This window comes from Cnephaeus nilssonii, assembly GCF_951640355.1.
Source record: "Cnephaeus nilssonii genome assembly, chromosome: 16".
NCBI lineage: Eukaryota > Metazoa > Chordata > Mammalia > Chiroptera > Vespertilionidae > Cnephaeus > Cnephaeus nilssonii.
In genome coordinates, this window is record NC_137087.1 from 35491991 (window position 1) to 35515386 (window position 23396).

Below are 23396 nucleotides of genomic sequence, written 5' to 3' on the forward strand. Positions count from 1 at the left end.
GAGAGAGAGAGAGAGAGAGAGAGAGAGAGGCATTGAGCGGCTGCCTTCCATACTCACCCTGACTGGGGATTGAACCCAGGCATGTGCCCTGACCGGGAAGCAAACTTTCAGTGCACAGGACGATGCTCAACCAACTGAGTCACACCAGCTAGGGCTTATTGCATGATTTAAAAAATTTGCTTTTGCTTTGTTTTAGAAAAATCCAGATTTTGAGAGGCTGTAGCTGAGATGACATGTGCTAACTTGTTGGTCCAGAAAGAAATACAGAAAAGAAAGAAGCTCTTGGTGATTCTGAATATTCTCTTTTCTTGGGAGTCCTTATTTTTGTGTCAGTTCTTATTAAAGAAATAGCAGACACATTAATAATGACACTTTATTAAAGGTAGACAAATCCCTGAGAGAATCACTAGCAGTAAGAAGAATTAAAAACGCTTCACTAAACCTGCTTTTAAAACCTCTGATGTTTAAATTCTCCTTGTCTTTCAACATGCAGCATCTCCCAGAAGAATGCCTCACATTTGAAATGTTTAATAATGTGATGTAAGTCCAGTGGCTCTGCAGTGTAGCTCCCCTCTTTGCGAAGACTGCTTCCCTCCTTCTCAACAGGTGGCTTCTGGGGTGCTGAGTTCAGAGAAGATGTAACTGGAGGGTCTCACTCGGACCTTTCACTGCTCCAGCATGGAAGTGACACACATCACCTCTGCTTACAGTCCTTTGGCCCAAAGAGGCCATAGAGTCCCTTTCCATTGTAACGGGGTTAGGAAGTACCGTCTTTCTTATGCACCACTCAGTTCTATTGTCTAACTAAGCCAGTTGGATTCAATGGACCCTAATGCAATATAATAGGTTGTTTTTCAGCAACCATTTATCAAGTGGTTATGATGTACCAACACATCTTGTCAGAAGCTCAGGGTATAACTATAAAAAAGACTCAAATCCCCTTTCAAGGAACTCATTGACTAATAAAGAAGACGCAAGCATGCCTCGAGAATAATACTGGCAATAATAAAAATAAAAATCAGGTGCTTTTGGAATTAAAAGTTGGGAGGATTTCTTCTTGTTAAGAAAAATTTTTGGAGGAAGTGATATTTAAAAGAGTCGTTGAAAGATTAGCAGAATTAACCTCGGTAATGTGGTCCAATGAATACTCTTTCTCAAGGATTTTTTCTGGGTTAGTAGGAATGTTAGGCTATAATTTCAATACTGCCAGGGTCTAGCTATTTGATCTTGGACAAGTCTTTCCCTTCTGTAAGATGAGCGAGTTGTATAAAATGTCTCTGTTGCCTCTTTCACCTCTAATAGTCTGGGATGCTCCAATTTCTAAGCCAACATTCTAAAGCCTAGTGATGTGCTTGTGGGACAAACAGACAATAAAACAATAAAACTTTCAGAACAGAAGTACAGTCAATGCTCATGGAAGTCACTTGGAAAATAGAGAAAAATAGAAAGGAGAAAAAAATATAACTATTAAGCAATATGCACAAACATTCTCTCATTTTATTGAAGTTTCTTCCAATTTTTTTCAAGCACAGGTTTAAATATTTTTTTTTGCTTTTTTTCTTTTGAACACTGTTGCACAATAGAGCTTTGACTATATGATAGCATTATTTATCCTCTTACTATACTACGAGGGGCATTTGTTTCATGTTTTTTCTCTTTAGAAACGAGACAATATGATATTCAGATCCATTTCCATGCCTCCTTTTGATGAGCTATTTAAAGGCCAAGTTTCTCTTATGTGTTAGTGAAACTTAGTAAAAATGAAATAATATTGTAGTAACTTTAATTTTGTGTTAGCAGGCATTGGGTTGCTTTTTATTATAGTTTGTTTACTTAAAAAAAATTACAGCCAGTACACGGCAGCAACTTGAACAAATGCATTGGATAGATATGGACTCATTGGTCTCAGCAGCAGATATTATTGCTCCCATTTTGCAGATGAGAAAAATGCAACTTTGAGAGATTAAGGTCTTCTTCCCAGGAAGTGGCTGAACCAGGATCCACCCTTCATTCCTGTGTTCTGAGAGTCGGCATGACTACTGCACAGTACTCTCTGTCTCATTGCAGAGGACAGAAACTGAACTTAAGCTGATATGAGCAAAAAGGTTGGACGTAACTAAAGCCCAGAGACAGGTCTTGCTTCAGGTAGGGCAGGATTCAGTTCCCCCCTGGGTCTTCCTGTTGCCCATACTGTTCTTGCTGACCATCACCTGGCTTAGTTCTGCATTGCCTTTATTTACAGGTAGGCTCTCCAGGTGGCAGCCTCTGGTGGCTCCTCTCAGCTGGCAACAGAAGTGGTAAGAGAGCTTTCCTTCCCTAAATGCACAAAGTCTGAGAGTTGAGTCTCATTGGACTGGCTTTTCCACGTGGCCATCCTTGATACAATCATGGTTGTGAGGGATAAAATATGCTGACTGCTCAAGTCTCAGCCATATGACCACCCTTGAGGTTGGTGAGGGGATGGTAAATTTGAGTTCTGTCCAAATTTCATGGACTGAGAAGGGGTGGGTATTCCCCAAAGTAAAACTGGATCATTTTTATCAAAAGAAGGCAAAATGAGCGCTGTGCGGGCAAAACCAACCACTGCCCCCCATGTTGGCCTCTGCCTTTTCTCTTCATGAAGTTGTTTTTTTTATCCCCCCTGCCTCCAAAAGAGCTTACACTTTGCCATGTGGTATTACCTCCCAAGAACACTTCACTTATGTCTTAGAAAAATAAATACACAGCCAATTTGCAGATTATACTTTCCTTAGTTCTGCTATAAATTATATGACTTGTTCTTGGCAAAGCCTGAAGTAAAAACTGGCTCCCCCCCCCCTCCAAACGCCCCCCCCCCCCGCAACTCGAAGAATGAGTGGCATTCACTAGAGTTGTGTGTCCAAGGATGAATTAGCCCACCTGAAGGGGAGAGCTAAATTCATGGGAAGAATTGCAGCTTTTCAAATAGTTTCAAGCATCAATTCCAGGGTGAGGAGCCTATGGGCAAGTAGGAAATATTTTTTTCTATTGAATTTGGGCCAAACCTTCACTTAAGGTATTTATAAAATTCATGAATCTGGAGGAAACCCATTATGGTCACCTTAGCCACATTAAAATTCCAAAATTTTCTCAGCGTGTTCTGTATAGTTGGAGAACATGTATAGAATCTCTGTAGTGGAAAAACACAAACCCAAAAATCAGGCAGTTTGGGTTCTAGGCTCAACTCGGACCCTAACCAGCAGGGTGGTCCCAGACTTGTCCCTTCGTGTCCCTGGTTCATGGTTTCCTCTTATATAAATGAAGGATTCAGTTTCTATGGGTTACTAAGTGTAGGCAGATCCAAGCAGTCCCAGCTTGGGTATCAATTAGAAATACTGTTCACTGTGCTGTTGAAACTATTCATGAGAGCTGAACAAGTCTCAGGTGAGTCCTTTCAATATTGTTATTCTAAATCGTGTTGGAGTTTCTCCTCCTGGCTGTGATTAGCCTGCTTAGTACTATACCCTACTCTACCTAAATGGGCTGTAGAGAATAGATTGACTTCAACCATTTAAGGAAGTTCAGTTAATTTTATTTGAGAACTTTTAGATTTCAAAATTTCACGTGTTATAACTGAAGGCATCTCAAGGCTTGAAAATTCCTGGTTCAAATAATTCATCGAGTAAAACTCTTGTGGTTTCACACTATTCTTAGGACTTAAGAACCCCTAAGTCCAGGACGCTGGTGCTTATCCAGTCTTTACCTGGGCCGCTATACTGGGATTTGTTGATTATGATTTTTGAAGCAAAGTCTGTTAGGCTTTCCTGCTGCCTTAAAATGTATTTAAAAAAAAACTTGTCTATTAAGAAGTGGAATTTGGGGTCCTCATCTATATTCAGTCACTCGCCATTTATTGAGTGCATATTACCTACCAGGTGCTGTAAAAGGAATATGCTTATGTTTCCTGACACAAATTTAAATAAATGGTTCTGGCAAGTGAAAGCTCATTTTCAAGTAGAGGAGGCATCACTGGAAACTAATTTCTTTAAGGCTGATTCAATAAAACATAATTCTACTTGTCACTCCTAACCTCCCTGTTTCTTACAGCCTTTCATATTTAAAATTTTTTACATTGAGATATAATTCACATAACATTAAAACCATCACTTTAAGTGTGCAGTTCAGTTTTTAGTATATTCACTATGTTGTACAATCATCCCACTCTCTAATTCCAGAACATTTTTACCACCCAGACCCATACCAGTGAGTTATGGTCCTCACCCCCTGACCCTCTGACTTTGTTTCTGTGGAATTGCCTACTCTGAACATTTTTTAAAGCTTTACTTTTAAATTGTAGTTGATATAAATATTATATTTATTCTGGAAATTTAATATAATGAAATCATCACATAATATGTGGCCTGTTTTGTCTGACCTCTTTTACTTAGCATAATGTTTTCAGGGTTCATCCATGGTATAGCATGTAATAGTACTTCATTCCTTTCCATTGCCGAATAATATTCCATTATAGGGATATAGCACACTCACCAGCTGATGGACATTTGGGTTGTTTTCACTTTTTGGCTATTTGAAATAATGCTGCTATGAACATCTGTGTACAACCTTTGGGTGGAAAGACGTTCTCAGTTCTCTTGTGCACCTATCTAGGAGTGGACTGCTGGGTTATATGGAAATTCTGTTTTCCCTTTTAAGGAACTGTCAAACTGTTTTTCCAATGTGACTGTTCCATTTCACCTTCCCACCAGCAATATACCTCTTTGGTTGTTTTAATAGAAAATATTGGGGGGGGGGGGCAATGAGGGTATAAGGACACATATGTAACACCTTAATCAATAAAGAAAATAAATAAATTTAAAAAAAGAAAAAAAATATTTGTAACCACCCCAGAAGTTGGGCTGATAGTTTTCTTCCCAATTTATTGATGAATACTAGAACAATAAACTGAAAATGCTTTTCCAGGGCCAAGACTGTAGGATTATTCATTTACTCAACATTCTTTGAGCCCTTATTCTGTTCCTGGCATTGTTATCACTTCTGTGGATACAGAGATGAATAAATGTTGCCGGTGAGGTGTTGAATCTTGAGTCCCTAAAACTTCTTTTGGAATCTTTAAAAATGGGAAAGACTCCATCCTGTAACCTGGTTTAGGCAGAATCTGCCCAGAATCAAAGGATCAACCGAAACCAAGGTCCTTCATACTAGACAAGTTTTGGCTGGTGTTCCTTAAATGTAGCTCTAGCTTCCTAGTCTCCATGGTAAACTATCCATTCATGTTTCATTTTCCTAATGGAGAAAATGTGTGAGCACCTGGCTTTTGCTGTTTCTCTGAAATGAACCATTTTATAGTACAATCATCTAATCCCAGGAGTTTGGAAATAAGTATATAACTGCAGTCGAGAAAGAATAACAGTCCTGAACATTTGTCTAATTCTTCACCTTTTCCAGAGCCATTTTGTGTATGTTGCCGTGTATCGTTTGACCACGGTCCTGTGAGGTAGGGCAGGCGAGCACACATCATCTCCATTTCACAGATGATAAGGGAACCTCTGGGAAGTGGAGTAATTTGCCCCAGGTCACATGAGTGAGCCAGAAGGAGTCTCTTCACTAAAGCGGTACTTTCCTGGACTAGAGCCAGCACAGGACAGAGTTTTCACTGATGCAGGAGGAAATGAGAAAAGGTAGTGTGGGTTTCACATCACTAAATTCATTCAATTTTAAGAACTGTCTTTTATTCTGAAATGAGGTATCTCTTATTTTTATGTTGGTAAAAGATCTCTTTCTTTATTGAAATGTGGTAATAGTAGATAGCAACTTTTCTTTTTTAAAAAGTATTTTTATTGATTTCAGAGAGGAAGGGAGAGGGAAAGGGAGATAGAAACATCAATGATGAGAGAATCATTGATCGGCTGCCTCCTGCATGCCCCACACTGGGGATCAAGCCTGACTGGGAATTGAACAGTGACCTCCTGGTTCATAGATCAACACTCAACCACTGAGCCATGCCGGCTGGGCGATAGCAACTTTTCTTTTAATTTTTATTTGGGGGAAAAAAAAGTTAGCAACTTCAGTTCATTTTTTTTTTTTTTTTTTTACCTGTTTCGTGAAATCTGCTTCAACATTGGTCAGCCCTGGGCCAACCTTTCCTGATTAGTCACTTTGCTATTTTCTCCTGAGCAGCTGTAAAGTAGAAAATATGTCTTCTTACAGATATGGCCCTTGTTTCTATGTGTGTTTGTCACATGCAGCTTTAGTATCCAATCTCCTGGTTTTCAGCTGCACCCTTGTTAGGCTACCGCGTTCACAAATCCACAGGCTGGTGGGAAAACACACGATCATGCAGCAGAATGACTTAATCAGTCTTTTGGTTTCTAATTCCGAGTAAATATGTCTTACTGTTCAGTTTGTTAATTATTCTTGTGATTTTTTGGGGGGGGGAGGGGAAGGGGGTTGGGCGTGACATTTGTAGCGAAGTGTAATTGGCTATATTTGAAAGGATGTAGCAATTATTCATTTTATGCATGGGTCTCCATCTGGTAGAAAGCAAGACTCAACCCAGACAGGTTAATTAACTTGCCCACAGTACATACCAATGAGAGGAACTAGAAGTGGAACTCATTCCACTTCTAAATATTACTCATCAACTTTAAAATGTAATCGTGGGAACGACATGCAAATTACCCGTGGAAAAATTCACTTGACTTTAGGAACATGGAGCAAAAAGATGCAGTGGGATCAAAGCATTCTCAAATAGCTCTTGGTGGTTCCACAGGGATTATGTGAGGGGAGGAGTCGCTGAGTGCCAGATGCCCCCCCCCCCCCCCCCCCCCCCCCCCCCCCCCCCCCCCCGTCTAAAGCAGCCTTCCTCAAAGTAGGAATACTTGCTCCGGTCTTCAATGGGATAGGGGCACTGCACTCAAGTAAGTCTGGAGGAAGAGTAGGTAAATTTTAGTTCTGTGGAGTAGGATTTGGGATTTAATTTATTACAAGGTATGGTAAATGAGCTGCAACACTCCTCAACCTCTTTGATTACAATCTACCTCCTTTTTCTTGCGTCTCCCTCCCTCCTCTGGTATCTCTCAGAACTAGTCTTTGTAGAAGGTAGTGTTTTATGTGTGCTGTACTTACCTTCTTTTTTGATCTTCAGAGCAACTCTATGGGCAGTAGTATTCTCATCCCCATTTTGCAGATGGAGAGCCCAAGGCACAGAGAGGTGAACTTGCCCAAGATCACACAGTGGCATGGTGCCCTGTGAACCTGTGTTGTGCTGCCTCTTATTGCTAAGTGGTTTTCTTTCTTGTCATCTTCCTTTCACTTAAGTACAGTGCATTTCCTCACGTAAATGAAATTAGTGATCTAAACTGGAAGCTATACTGAAAGTTTCCAGTGTCCTTGGCTTGCTGGTCAGTCCATTCCAAATGTAATGAAAAGACTTCGGAGTGAAACATCTGAGCTCACCTGTTTTTGGTGCCATTTCAATTTTAAGAGCCTTAACTTACTCATTGGTACATGATGCTTTCTATGAAGGAGTCAACCTGGGAATGTAAGAAAGGGCTCAGAAAGAGGACGGTGTATGGCATACCCCATGTGGCTCAACAAGTGTATGCCCATATTCCTTTTCCCTTCCTTCCCACCTCTCTTTCTCCTACTCAAATGCTCATGTATGCTTGGTGTTTCCTCCAGTGGAGTGGATTTTGCTCTAGTTGTCACTCATCTACAGTTTTGTATGGACAGGGAGAAGGATAAATCCCACGAGAAGCTGTATGGCATAGAACAATGAGTTCAACAAGGAGGCAAGTGTCAAAGGTAATGTTTTCTTAGGAGATCAGAAACACCATTGAACCAGTAGAGTGGGTTTAGACAACCCGGAAATTGTTCTCAATGAGCATTTATACTAAAGGGAAGTGAAATTTTGAGATTAAAGGACAGACACTGAAAACTAGATCCATTTCCCACTTGCTATTGACTGAAGAAGTAGAACTATGGGCTGGTGAGGCCACCCCAGGGGTACAATCTCACCACCCAGGTCGTATAGACCTCCAGAACCCACCCGGGGCCCCTCTTCAGATGGCCTTAGGAATTTTCCAAACACAAGGGGATACCCTTGTTTCTCTATTTTTTTTAAAAAGTATGTGAATATGGAAGATAATTCTTCCTATTACTAAAACATTTGTCATTATAGGGAGAGACAGCCTCATATACTCAACACCTATATGTTCTTATGTCTCCCGGGCAAAAATGAATATGTTTAGTAGTAACTAAATAGAAAAGGTGATAATTCAGAGAACCCAGCATTTAAAAAATTCTTTAATGCTTTAATTCAAAGGATGAAGCAATAATATTAAAGACAATTTTGAAAATAGGATTAAGAAATCAACCATGATTCTAGCAGCTTAAATTCCTACTATTATTTTTGTGTTTTAGATTTTAGTCTTTTCTTCTACTTGCAGATATTTTGCATGATGTCAGTCATAGTATATATGCCATTAGGTATATCATGGTCCTAGGAATCTGCATCTACGTTATTTGTAATTGTTATTTTTTCCTTTATTTTTAAAAATGTTTTTATTGATTTTTAGAGAGAGTGGGAGAGGGATAGAGAGATAGAAACATTGATGAGAGAGAAATAGCATTGATTGGCTGCCTCCTGCATGTTCCCTACCAGGGATCAAGCCCACAACCCAGGCATGTAACCCAACTGGGAATCAAACCAGCCACCTCTTGCTTCTTGGGTCAGTGTTCAATCAACCACTTGGTAACACAGGCCAGGCTTTAATTGTTATTTAAATGGCTTTCATGGGAGAAGATAGTCCAGGTCCCTTTTAAGAATGAAGGGAGACTCCCAGGCACAATTTTAATGATGTGACATCATTTGCTAAACCATGTCCCTATTGGTGATTGTTATCAGTTTTGTACAATTATAGGTAAAGCTGTTTAGCAGCTAAGAATAGCTTATAGCTACTCAAAACAAAGACCCAACTCTAGTATCCTAAACACATCAAAAGGAAAAAAGCCAAAGGTAAGCTGTTCAGAGCTGGTCTGGTGTTGCAAGAAGGCATCAGTGGCCTAGGCTGCTTCTGTTTCTCTGCTTTGGCATCCTTCTTGCGTGTCTTCCAAGTTCAAAATTACAAAATGGTTGCTTGAACTATAGCCCTAATGTCTGAATTTCAGGCAAGAAGTACGAAGAAGAAAGAAAGGCAAAAGGTGGCCCTTCCCCACCTCCACTGTATTCCCTCTTAAAGAGCCTCCCTCCTAGAGTTTCCATGTTGAAGCTGCTCATTAGCTGTGTGATCTTGGGTAAATAACACAAACTCTCTGAGGCTCCATTTCTTGATCTATGACCTGGCAGCAATAATTCTTCCATCACAGGTTGTATTCGAAAGAATACTGTAAATCCAAAAATGCTATGTGAATGCAAGTGTTAAAATTAAAATAGCACTTGCAATCCAGTGCAGGTTGCAATAGCTGAGGTATCTCATGTCTGTGTTCTTCCCACGAAGGAACACATTATAATCATTTACAGTCACGCTCTTGCCCCATCCTGAAGTACATTTGGGAGGGAGAGAAAGCAGAACTAGACCATGTTTGGTTCATGCCAAAGGGAAGTTTGAGAACAATGAGGTTCCAGACAGTGGTTGAAGTGATCAAATCCCAAAGCTGCCTCCATATTCCTCCATGCCTTTGCTGTCTGGGAGGGGACTATTATGTTGTAGAAATGGGCCACCCCGGAACTCAGAGGCTGAACAGCCCTGACACAGGCAGCTCCTCAAGAACTCACAGGCCTCCAGGCCAATGAACAAACTCTGTCATGAGTGGAGTGGCACTGACCACAGTAATCAAAATTGTAAGATCCCTGAGAACAGGGTCCCAATCTCTACTGACTGTGGCATTTCAATGCCTGGCACCAGAAGTTCCTCAGTAAAAATGTATTTATGAATTCTAGACCCATCCTGAGAGTCTTTCTTAAGTGGGACTGATTTAAGCTATTGTGCCTCTCAACCTGTTATTGTTGACTGAAGCTGTGAAAGACTACCTTGGATTGAGGCATATTTTTGAGTAAAAATAATTATGATGCTAGTTACAGGTAACCTTTTGGGAATTTACTCTGTGTAGACATTTAGTACTTCACATGGTTTAATCCTTCCTATTATAGTAGCTATTACGCTTATTCTATGAAAAAAGAAACAGAAACTCAGAGAGGGGGAGTAATTTGCCCAAGGTCCTAAGGTCATAAAGTTAAGAAAAGGAGAAACTGGCTGAAAATTACAAAATCTGAACATAGATATTCCTTGAAAATCACTGTTAAATTTCTCAATAGGTTATAAGTGTCCTTCAGGAACCTTTATTTCATCTAATCTATTTATTCATAAATGGACCACTTTAGGTAAATGACTTAGTTTCTTTAATACTGTTTCCTCATCCAAAGAATGGAAAACTAATGCTGTCTACCTCATAGGGTTTCTGTGAGGATGGAATGAGATAATGTATACACAGGGCCTGACAGGTAGGAATGTCCACTATATTTTAACCATCATTACTCCTACTAGTTTTGTTCATTTGATGAGCATTTATTAATTTGTGATGTAGGTCATAATTGTCAGTGGATGATTACTTTTCAAAAATCTGGGTCCCAACTTGGGTATTTTGAAAGAGTTCTGATTCATATGCCCTTGAGAATCACTGCTGAATGTGACCAATATCCATAAAGGGACTATTTTGTTCAAGACACTGCACTATCTGCTAAGAGGAATGTAAGATGCATAATAATAGTAAATGTCATATAAAAAAACTACATTAGATATTGGGGTGGTTTCCCCTCCAGTGGGGGCAATCAGGAAGGCCTCATGGAGGTGATCACTATTGGGCTGGGCTTGAAGGCTCAGCAAAGTTAGCTTGCTAAGAACGGTGGTAGGTTAGTGAGTGAAGGCCAGGGGTAGAGATAGTGGTGACACTTTGGGCTGGAAGTAGGATCTTCTTTGAGGGGAGTTGGGAAATGAGGCCACATGGTTGGTTGGAGTCAGAGAGTGGAGGATCAAGTGAATTCTTGAACAATTGGCTTTGGGCTAAATTTGGAGGACCATGACAAGCCACTAAGTTTTTTTCAAACCAGAGAGTGAAATGCTCAGAACTGTGCTCTCAGCAAATGAATCTGGTGCCCTAATGAATTAGAAAGTGAAGAAAAGCAAGAGATAAGCAAGGACAGAGGCATCTATTGCATCAGCCAGGTCTCAGACGTCTATTGCATCAGCCAGGTCTCAGTACCAGGCAGGGTACTGATAGGCAGTCAGGTGAAGAAACAGTTATACAAACCTAGAGACTGGTGGGGGAGGAGAGGTAGGGGAAGAAGAAGTGAAGATGACTCTGAGATTTGAGCCTGGGTGATGGGAAGAATGGTGGTGTGACCAGAAAAAGGGAAGTTAGGGTATGACCTGGATTGGGGGAAGTAAGAATATGCTAAATCTGAGATGCCCAGGGATGAGGTGCACTCATCTAGGAGTTAGGAGGAAATGTGTAATTCAAAGGAGAGGGTATGGCTACACACAAATAAACAAAACAAAATGAGTCATCTGCATTGTGGGGTGTTGCCTGGAGCCTCAGCAAGGGATGAATTCTGTGGGAAAGAGAATAGAATAGGGACTCTTAGCTAGGTCTGTGGATGGGCTCTTTGGGGTGGGGAGATGTCTGTGGACTCCTTAACATTTTAAGCAGAATATTATGTATATGAAAGAGCCCACCATTTCATTGGATTATTTATCCTAAACAAGGTTAAGAGCCAAGGTTGGTATATATAGAAAGAGATGGACTGCGATGGTGCTGTTAGAAGTTTTACATAGCAGGTATTGTATAAAATATCCCAGCCTGTCTCTGCATTCCTGACTGCCGTATCATGGACTGTGGTGGTGTTGACTATGGCAGACTCTTTGATCAGGATTATCTTAGAAATGTTTCTTCTTGACAAGGCAATTCAATGGGGAAAGAATAATCTTAAACAAATGGTCCCGAGAGAACTAGACATCCACCTGTAAAAGAGTAAACCTGGGACACTCTACCTCACACCATATACAAAAGTTAACTCAAAATTGATCAAAGGTCTACATTTATAAGAGATAAAACTATAAAACTCTTAAAAAGATTTACCTCCTATGATGTAAATCTTTGTAATCTTGGATTAAGCAGCGATTTCTTGAAGTTTTCCAGGGAAAGAGGAGGACTGAGCTGAGGAGTCTAATTTCCAGGCCAGTGGATCTGGACTGAATGTGTATGGTGGTCCTTACACTCACCCTACAAGGCTTTTTGGGGTGCCAATCTTTCTCAAACATCCTGCACTGCCAGCAAAGCAGGGGCAGGAAGAACATTTCTTCAACAGCGACAGTTTGTGGGCCCTATTCTGAGGAGCTCCCTGTCATACTTCATCCTTCCAGATGTTTCTGGAGAAGGACACGCATGACCTGTCATGACAACATGAAGGACCAGCACAGCAGGCCTCTCTCCCTCCTCTGTGCTGAGGGCAATTAAACAGGGCCCTTCCTGGCTTTTTTCTTTCCTTTTTTGGTCAGGCAGATAGAAAAACTGTCATGCAGCTTCATGTTCTAAGGTCACTTCTTCCCCTTGAATTTGCCCCTTGAGTTGCGGAAATGTGTGTGTGTGTGTGTGTGTGTGTGTGTGTGTGTGTGTACCTGTGTCAGGGAGAGGTGGAGAACACAATTGAAAACAATATTATTAAACAAATCTTCTCTCCCCCTGCTCCCCTGCTCTGTGTGAGGTGCTGATGGGTGATACACAGATGAGAAAGACATGTAACTCTGGACTCAGGGAGTGGCCCATCTAGTGAGGGACATAGGTCTGACACAACTATTATATGTATCAAGGACTGTGGGAGCTCAAGGAAGGGAGAGGCTAATTTTCAACACATAGAAAGGAAAAGAATTGCAGTGGGCAAGAATTCCCATGTCAACTTCAGATCTTCAGCTCCTTAAAGACCAGGGCTCTATTTTCCCTTCCATCCTCAGAGCCCCTGAGAGGCCCCGTGGCTCCTTGATGAATTCGCTGACTCACTGACAAGTCCTGCAGACCTTTGCTTCCTAGCGCTGCCTGCATGCTGGTCACCGAAGGCGCTTCTTTCACCCCAGACCACTCTGTTTCTAGGGACAGTGCTTGTTAGGTTATCTGGAGCAATTCTTGCCTTTATTAAAAAAATAAAACACATCATTGCAAGGACACCTTGGTGAAAATAGCAAACACCCTGCCTGCTTTTTCATTCAGCTCCTCTTGCTTCTCCAGCCCCACATTCTCACCCACAACACCACCGAGGGTTTAAGTGCTTGAAAGCCACTACTTCCTGGGCAAGTGGGCTCATTGGAGAGTTGGAATTTGACCTGGGCTACTGGAATTCCTTTCTTCCTAGCATTGTCTGTTTGAAAAGGAGGGTGGGCAAGCCAGTTGGGTTGGACACAGTACTTTGAATAAGTGGGAGCTTAGGAATGGAGCTTTGAGGACCCCCTTGGCTAATGAGTTGCCTTTGTTAGCCATCAGTGTACAAAGATGTTAAGTCATATGACTGCCCTGTTGTACTGGTTGCTACTGGTTCCTTTTTTTTTTTTTTTTTTTAAAGTAAAGTGGCTGTTTGCTAAAGAAGCTTTTGTTCGGAGGGAAAAAGGACTTCTACCTTGGAACAGGAAAGGCGTCAGCAATGGTAGGAGAAAGTGCTGGACAGTCTTGTTACAGAGCCACCTGGTGGCGCATCACTGTCAGTGCCGCTCCTGGAGTCGCCTCCATGTGGGCTAGGCTCACTGAGTGCTTCTCATCTAGGAGAAATGACTCCTCTCCACAGCAGTGCACCAGATGGCTGCCCTCTTTGGTTTTCCTCACTGTGGCTTTCAGGGGACCCCCACGCCTGGGCTTCCTGTTCACTCTTCTCCCTCCATCTCCAGACGTGATTCTCCAGCTCCAGTCCCACTGGCCCTCCTGCCTGCCCCAGGGCCTTTGCATTTCCTTCCTTCTGCTCAGGAAGCCTTTCTCCAGCATCTTCTCAAGGCTGGCTCCTTCTCATTGCTCCCATTGCAGCTCCAATGAACTTTCTTCAGACAGACTTTCCTTGACTCCTCTCTCTATAGCAGTCTCTATATCAAGTTATTCTCCATATTACTCATAGGCTATTTAATAACACCTAAAATCATCTCATTAATTCGTGTGCCTTTTCCTTGTTAAGTCTACAAGAGCAGGGCCTTGTCTGTTTGTTTCATCTTTGTATCCCTAGCATCAAAAAAAGTGCCTAGCATGTATTTGGTGTTCAGTAAATATCAGGAAAATGAAAACCGGAGGCATGAAATAGAAAAGGTAGAAGCTAGAGAGACTGTGCTGGACTCCTCATTCCCTGTTTCTCTCCTAATACCAGTTTATCACAGGGCCTATTTCCATGGCTAGCTTCCATTTTTCTATGGGATTCTATTTTGGTTGCCAAGAATTTGGTTTTCTCACCATCCAACCCTCCTTTCTCCCTTTCTTGGTTTAGTTTTTCCTAATGTACATTCACACACTCTTTAATAGCTTCAACAGGGGCTGTATTTATAAGGAAAAGCCATGTTCTAGCTGCCACAGTTTTCAGACATTTCCAAGTATTCAATGTAAAAGCATTGAACCATCAAGAGAAATCCATAACTCATCCGGTCAGTTTCCCTCACTGTAGAGAGAACCCGGAGTGCACATCCACACCCCTTTGCAGCTGCCTCTTCCTCTGATGGTGACTTCTCATTTCCTGGCCAGCAGCCAAGACTATACCTGCTCAGTTTCTTCAAGAAAAAGTTCTCAGGTCCCAGAGGCACCAGCTGATTGTTAGCCAGGCTTCCCCTGCATCTGGGCCCAGAGCTGGCCAAATGTCCTCCCTCAACCTCTTCTTCAACACCCCCCCTCCCAACCCAGTTGTGTGTTTGTGCGTGCATGTGTGTGTGTGTGTGTGTGTGTGTATGTGCGTGCACGTGTGCACATGCACATATACACACACATGGTGTCTTCCTTCCCATTGACATGGAGAAAAGATGGGCTTAAAACCATCCATTCAATACACTGTGAATGTCTAGAGATTTCTCCAAATTTGGGGGGTATTTTCTTGTAATCACCCCTGGCTTCTAACTGCTGTTTTCTTTTTGGTGTGGCTCTGCTTTTTCTGTTATTCTAGTCTACATATGACTCATACCTGAAATTGATCCACCATCACAAACAAATAAACAGGCAAACAAACAGTCTCATGCATGCATGGTGTTTTGTAGAGAAGATTTTATAGCAGATATGAAAGGAAGAGGGAGTAGCTTTTATTGTAATAGGGCACAACTACATATTGAAAAATGACATCTAAGTCCTGGATTCCCACCTGCTATTTTTTTAATGGTCAATCTCCCCCACAGAGAGCTTCAGGCTCACCCATTTTGCTGGTCACATTTCTTCACCCACATCTCTTTTTTTCTCATCCCCTCATCCCTGAGTCCTCCCCACCAATTCCAATTCTTCTTATTAATTATGCAGAGCAACTCAACTCCACCCCAACCACTCTTCTCCTACTTGCCTAGGCCCATTTTGCATGTCCAAACCCATCAAGATACTCAGCTGATCCAAAGGGTTTCCAATTTATTGAGAGCCACTCTTCTTAGAAGGCATTGTGGTTTAAACAGCATTTTCCCTTTGCAAATGAGTTCTCCAAGGAAAGGCCAATGGGAATCTAACACCATGTGTGTCATCCAAAGAAAGGCTCCACAGGATACCAAAGTTGGCGTTGGCTTTTCTGAGGCCCACTCATGATCTACTTATTGCTCTATTCTGAGGTGGTAAATGGCTTGAGGACCCAGATGAGCTGCTGAAATCAAACCACCAAAGTTTCTGGAGTAGCTTTATCTCCAAAGGCTAGCTGAGAATCTATGCCCCCCACCCCCTCCTGAGGGCTATTTGCCTTTTACTGGGGATGTCTTGCCCCCAGGTCATCTTGGATGAACTAGCAGTTTTCATGAGCTTTTCTCAGCCTGGAACTTAATGAAAGGAAGAAAGAAAACATCTTTACACCTTTTATACTGGCAACTGAAGAGCTGGGCTGGTGGCAGAGGATTTATTGGGGCTGGAGGTGTGTTTTGAGCAGGTTGTGCTGTGGAGAGAGCCCAGGAATGACAAGGAAACCAGAGTCACAGAACTTGTGAGCTGAGGGTCTGTGGGGAACCTGAAGAGAAGCAGCTCTCCCTTTGGAGCTGTGGGCTCCTCAGCCCAGAGCAGTAAGTGACTTCTGTGCTCAAAGTCACACATCAAGGCAGTGCCATTTATGGTGCGTTCTTCAAGTTGGTTAGGGAAGGAAGAATCCCCTTGGTCTGCCCTGGCTTCAGGATCAGGCCCACAGAAGGGGTATCAGGTCTGCTCTAGAGAAGCCTCAACTCTTTGAATCAAGGAAAAATGAGTCAACTGTTCATTCTTTTCAGCTCTTGAACTTTAACAATCTGAGTTGTGGTTTAGTATTTGAGGTGGTATGTGCATTTGGTGAGGGGGTGGAAGATGACAGGGAGGATTCAGAAGATGGTGATTAGGTGCTTTGAGATGTCTGGCGGAGGAGGAAGAGCATAGAACAGAAGTAGGTTCTCTTGAGCTGCTGGAATAAAGAAATGTAAGTGGGTCAATTTGATGTCAGCTCTCTCCATCCTGGACTGCAGTGCAAATTGCACCCAGTCGAGTTTCTCTCTGGCAGAATGACTGCTATGTAAACTGGAATCAGAGGGAAAAAATGCTGCATAGGATTGTTTGTGACAGAGAATCTGTTATGACCATTTTAATTCAGCTCAACAAGTACTTCTCAAGCACCTAGTATATGCCCAACTTAAGGCCAGATGTGTTGTGAGAACAGGAAGAAAAGCTTTACTACAGCCAAAACCAGACGATCTTATTAAGAAAGCAAGACCCATCTATGTGGAGCAGACAGAAAGTGAAGTTGAGAAGCGTCAATGCCAAAAGTCCAGACAATATATGTTCTGGAAAGCCATGAGAGAAAGAGGTCAGGAGGAGGGGGTGACAGGGAAGTAGAACTTGGGCAAAAAATGAAAGCTGCTTGTTTGGGGGGCTGTGTCTTCCTTCTGTATGTAGTCCCTAGCATGAGGCTTTGCCCATAGCAGGTGCTCAATAAAAACCTCCTTAGTGATGGAGGGAGTGGAGGGCGGGTAAGAACAGAGGAGCAGCTGTGGAGATGATTAGAGGTTTTCAGGAATCAGGTCAATCTAGCAGAGCAGAGAGGGTGGACTTGCAAGGAGGGTGGGAGGGCAGGAATGTCACCAGATGCAGAATTTGCACTTGTTCTGAGCCCAAGGGAACACAGAGGCAAGGGGCTATGCTTTGGAAAGCACGCTGGCCTGTAGGTTAGGAAGATATGCTGGCCTCTGCCTTTTCATTCTCTTGGCCGTAGCGTCTTAGCAATCCAAGTGCACGGTTGTGCATTCTCTTTCAAGTCAACATTCTAGAGAATGCAGCTAAGGGTGATATGCAGGCAGAGAAACCTTTTGGTTCCAGGAATTCAGGGACTGAAGACTTGGACGGAGTGGTGACAGAGGGAACAACAAGGAAAGGAAGGATTCAGGAGTTTTGGAAGTGACTCTTAGGATGCTTTTAGGTGACTCAGTGGAGTTTGAGTTAGCACAGTTGGTTTAAGGGGGAAGAGATATTTTTGAAGGGATGGTGGTCTTTGGGATATGAGATGACTGTGAGATGTCTTAGAAGCAGACATAAAAAGGATAAGAGGTTGGTGGGCAAGGCAGAGTAGGTAAAAGTGGGGGCCTTGGAGTTAGACAGGGCGTGGCTTTGAATCCCATCTCTAATGTATACCAGTTGTGTGACCCTGGGCATGTGACTATGTAGAGTGACAAAATCATCCAGTTTGCATGGGAATTTCCCAGTTTTAGCATTCAAAGTCCCATGACCCAGGAACTCCCCAGTCCCTGGCAGACTGGGACAGCTTGCCTAGGACTGTCCTGGTAAAAGAACTGCAAGTTCCATGTCCTGGGAACTCCTCAGAGGTGGGCAAACTAGGATGGCTGGTAAACCAAGTTTACCTGTTTCCTCATCTGAAAAGTAGTGATAGTAATTCAGAACGTTGTATGGATTAAATGAGACAGTACATGTAAAGTACTCAGCATAAAGATTGGCACCCAAAGTATAAAAGAAATATTCATTGAATGGGTGAGTGAGGTGAATCCAGTAGGTGAACAAGTTAGGTGCAAAGGGGATGAGTAAGTGTTCAATGTCACCATGGGACAGCGGCAGAGTCAGTGGCTTTGTGTACACAACTTGCGGATTGGTATTCTACTTGTATGTATAAAGGAGGGTTTGCCAATAAAATTAGCAATGTAAACAAGGAAAATGTTAGCCCATTGAGGAGGGCAAACCTTAACAGCAGCATTTACATTGTAATAATGCTTATCCTATATAATAAAGAGGTAATATGCAAATTAACCCTCTTGCCCTCACAAGCTGGCTGCCTACGACCAGGCAGGCAGGGGGGTTAGTGAGGGACGACCAAACAACTGAACAAGCAGGCTGCGTGGGGTGACCAGGCCGGCAGGGGGGCCGTGAGGGACAACCAGGCTGGAGGGGTGGGGCAGTTGGGGGTGACCAGGCCAGCAGGGGGGGCAGTTAGGGGCAACCAGACCAGCAGAGGGGGGCAGTAAGAGGTGACCAGGTCAGTGGGGGTGGGGTGCAGTTGGGGGCAACCAGGCAGGCGGGGGGGGGGGGCAGTTGGGAGCAATTAGGCTGGCAGTTGGGGCAGTGAGAGCTGACTAGGCTGGCAGGGGGCAGTTGGGGGTGACCAGGCCGGCAGGGGAGGGGGCAGTTAGGGACAACCAGGCCAGGAGAGGGGGGCACTTGGGGGTGACCAGGCTGGCAGGGGGGGCAATAAGGGGTGACCAGGCCAGCAGGGAGGGGGCAGTTGGGGACGACCTGGCCAGTAGCGGGGGGCAGTTAGGGGCGACCAGGCTTGCAGGCAGGTGAGCAATTAGCAGCCAGCGGTCCAGGATTGTGAGAGGGATGTGGGGCCTAAACCGACAGTTGGATATCCCCCGAGGAGTCCCGGATTGGAGAGGGTGCAGGCTGGGCTGAGGGGATCACCCCTCTGTGCATGAATTTCATGCACCGGGCCTCTAGTGCTAATTATAAGTGAAAATGTACCTTCACTAGAGGATTGCTGAGGTTCTCTAAAGACCAGCACCTCTGCTCGCTGGCTCAGTTGACAATGTGGTTGTTTGTGCTCAATGAAATAAAACCACATTTTGTTTCAGTATTCATTCATTCATTCCCTTGTTCAACAAAACTTTTTTTAGTTTTTTTTTTTTGGTGCATGTGTATTAGGCACAATGCTAGGCTACAAAAAATATGAGAAGTAGTCTGTATTCTTAGAAAAGTATATAATTACAAGCATTATTTAAACTTCAACTACCATTTCCCTTCCCTTATTCTTTCTCCACCATCAGGCCCACCCTTTGATAGCCACATACAAGACTTCCTTTAAAGTCCTAGAAGCCAGAGAGAAATCAGAAAGTCCCAGTGCATTTTGAAGGGGAGGGGGGCAGAGGAGGAGTTTTGAGTAAAGGGGTCTGAGAGGGGGCAAGCAGAGGGAGCAGCAAGAAGACAAGGACAGGAGACAGGAAGGACCAGTGCACAGGGAGCAGCTGGGGAGAAAGGAGAACCAGAAGAGAGAGCAAGAGGAGACTCGAGGGAAGTGCTCGCTAAGCTCTAGTCACCCCCGATTGAATAAAATGTTGAAATTACACACGTGAGGAGTTTCTTTGTTTTAATTGTGATTTTGTTTTTTCTTTAACCACAGCTAAGAGGAACCAGGGTAAAGACCAGATCACGGTGTCAAGACGATGGGGTCCCCCCTCACCACCCCCCCCACCCCCCATGTCAGTTTTCTCTTTTCTCCATGTGGCCTGGGGTTGTATCTCCTACTCCAGCCCTCACTGCCTACAGCCCTGGTTTGATACCAAAGGAGCAGGACCCTGTGCCTTCCTGTCCCCCTCTGGCCAGCGGAGACTGAGCCTCCCCTGACGGGATGCCACCTCCTCCAGGAGTTGACAGCTCCCCTGAGCTTTGCAACTGCTGCTTCCCCAAACTGCTTCCTCCTCAGAGCCGCTCTGGTGCAACCTTGACGCCACCCTTCCTCTTCCTTCACCTGAGGAGGCCAAGCAGGGTCAGGCGAGAACATTTGCTTCCTCCTTCTTTCTTTCATTTGCTCTTTCAAACTCACTCCCCTGTTCCATTTTCTGTATTATATGTCCCCGAGGCTTTCATCAAATAACAGATTCAAGATGAAAGTGCATAACACACCCCAGGCCTCAGAGGCCAAGAAGGAAGGGCTGTGTGCAAATAATCAGTTCGCTTTGCCTTGGAGAAGGACCAGGCTGGAAGGGCCTGCAGAGAGCGTAACTGTTAGCCAAGAGCTGCAGACCAGAAGGTTGAAAAATTCCATGATCTGAGCCAAGTGATCAGATTGCTGGCTGCCTCAATCAGCAAAACCCGAAGGCAAGGTCTGGCCAGCCCAAGAACGGCTGCCATGGTGGTGCGTCTCAGCAACCCCACGTAATCGCTTGGATTATGGTTTCAAGGGACAAAACCATTATAGACGCTAGGTCTGAGAGGAAGCTGTGCTATTGCATATTGATTGAGGCCATTTAAGAAATATATAACCAATCTATTTGAAAGATGCTAGGCTATTAAGTACAATCCGTCAGGCAATTCCTTTCTGAACACAGCTCTACAGTACATCTCAGACCCTTTTGAGTTCAGCTTTGCACATTTCTGTGCCTCATTTTTGCTTTGTATCATTAGACTCTTAGGATGCTTTTAGGCATTAATCGGCTGCCTGGACAGTCTGTATTCCGAACAAACTCACAGAGATGACATCTGCCTAGAGTTTCCAGAGGCTTAGGGCTAGCTGGGAGATGATTACATTAAATTATGCTTGCATATCACGTAATAGTTTGCAAGCACTTCCCCCAAGCAGTAGTTCACTGAAGCCTGAAGCAACTCTGCCAGATGGGTATGATTATCCCCAATTTGTCGATGATGGAATAGAGGTCCAGAGAGGTGAACCGATTACCCCAAAGTCTTAGAGCTAGTGGCAGATCCAGGTTTCCTGACTGAAATTGTATGCTTTTCCACCAAACCTGCTGCCTGTCAATGACATAAAAATAAAGACATTAACTAATATGGATGGAGCTTTTATGTTCGCCAGGCACCATTCTAAGTACTTTAATGTGCATTATCCCATTTAGTTTTCCCAATAGACACACGAGAAAGCTGATGTTATTATCTCCATTTTACAGAGGAGAAAACTGAGGCTTAGAGGGATGAAGTAAATTGCTCACTGTCACCTGAAGAGGGAGCAGTAGAGTAAGGACCTAAATCCAGCTAGATTGATCCCAGAACTGGTGTTCTTAACCCTTGACCACTCACTGGCAGGCCAGGGCAGGGCATCCAATCAAACTTGGGCCTTTGTATTTAATCACTTAATCAGTTTCTTTGTCTCCTTTTTAAAATTTTCAATGCTTTGCCCTGGCTGGGTAGCTCAGTTGGTTAGAATATCATCCTAAAATGCCAAGATTGCGGGTTTAATCCCCAGTCAGGGCAAATACAAGAGTCAACCAATGAATGCATAAATACGTGGAACAACAAATCAATGTGTTTTTTTCTCTCTCTCTCAAATAAAGAAAAATTTTTTCCCCTTAAATTTTCAATGCTTTGGGATTCCAAAAGCCAAATAATTTGCAGACAAACACAATTAAATTGGTTGTAAGGTCTCCTGGGGTGAGAGACATAGGAGAACAGAAAGTTTGGGGGGAGATAGGAGAGCATAAGGCTGGACTGGAGAAGGAGGAGGGATTTCCCATTCCACGATGGCCAGAGTGACAGGGACCGAAGGGCAGCATGTGTCAGGCATGTGCAGAGACAGTGCCATCTCTTCTTTTCAGCCATATGTGCTGTGGCAGCCTTTTTTTAGTGCCACATATGGTACTTTCTTAATTGAATTTTTCATAATACTAATTATCTGACCTGTATCGTTCTGTTAGCTTTAGCAAAACAAATCCTGACAGGTTTTGATATTAGAACTAAAAATATGTTTCCAACTAGCTGAGGAGCCATAAAGCAGGCTGAAATCATACTAATGATAATGTACAATCTGCTCGCTACCATAAAATTTTTCTTATTTACACGTAGCAAACCATCCACACATGATGTGAGCCTTGAGTCTCCTTCCAGCTTTTACTGATACCCTCTAATTTACCAAACAGGGGCAGGGAGGGCTGCAAACGGCTCCCCAGGTGTGCCCTTGAGGTGCCCTTTTTGATGCCTCAGTGTGTCACGTGGAGTCTTCCCGGTGCTGCTGCTTGCGAATCTCTGGGACACCATCCCCAGTGGGGTTGGAGGCTGCTTCCGTTAAAAAGCCTCCAATTGAGGGAGCGGAGATGCATACGGATTTTCTCAGGTGTTTCTTCTCATGCATCTTCCCTGAAACAACCTGGTGGCGTTCAGAGGGGCTGAGCGAGCAGCTTGCCCTTCACGTGGGCCCCACCTTTGGAGAGCCTGCTCTGGTACCCCTCCCTCAGGGCAACGATTCTGCAGCATTGAGGGAATATGACCACTTGGAGCACACGCCCCTCCATACTTCAGGTACCTGGAACCCCCCCATTTTTGCCCAAATAGCCCTGAACCCACCTCCACACACAAACCTTTCCTCGGGGTCTGACTTCCTGAGAGTTCACCAGGCTGTTGGTAACACACTCTGAGTTCTGGGGGAGCATCCAGAGGTAGCTGTGGCAGGGGCTGTGGAAGAAGCCTGGACACTGTGGCCAGAGGGGTCTATATACATGTAAGCAAGGACCCTCCCAGGGTGGGACAGAGCCACGGATGGGAAGGGCTAGGAAAAGACCCGGCTTGGCCTCAGGCTAGGGGCCTCGTTTTCCTCCTAAGTCATGTTCATGGAGGGACTTTAAGGGGTTCAGCATTTGAACCTGGCCTTCCAGGTCATTGTGAAGGCTCATTTGCCAAGGAGGAGAGTAGAACACATTTCCTTTAGCAGCTTGTGAGCTTGACTTGTGCCTGTCATGTACTTAGACATAGATTGTATGATCTCCATTTGTCTTCTTGCTCTAGCCGAGGAAAATGTAACAATGGGCCTGAGAGGGTGGACTAAATAGGTGGAATGTGGGGTGGGCAGAGCATAGGACTTCTTCTTTCCACACTTCCAAGGAGACTAAGTAATGAGGTAGCAAGGGAAATGTGGGTTCTTCATTTTGAGCTCAGGTGACTGAATGTCCTGAGCCAGTTCTCTTTGGAGGGGCCCAGGTTCCTGGTCTGTAAAAGAGAAAGGGGATAGAATAGCATTTCCCGTGTGTATCTAGATAACTGGA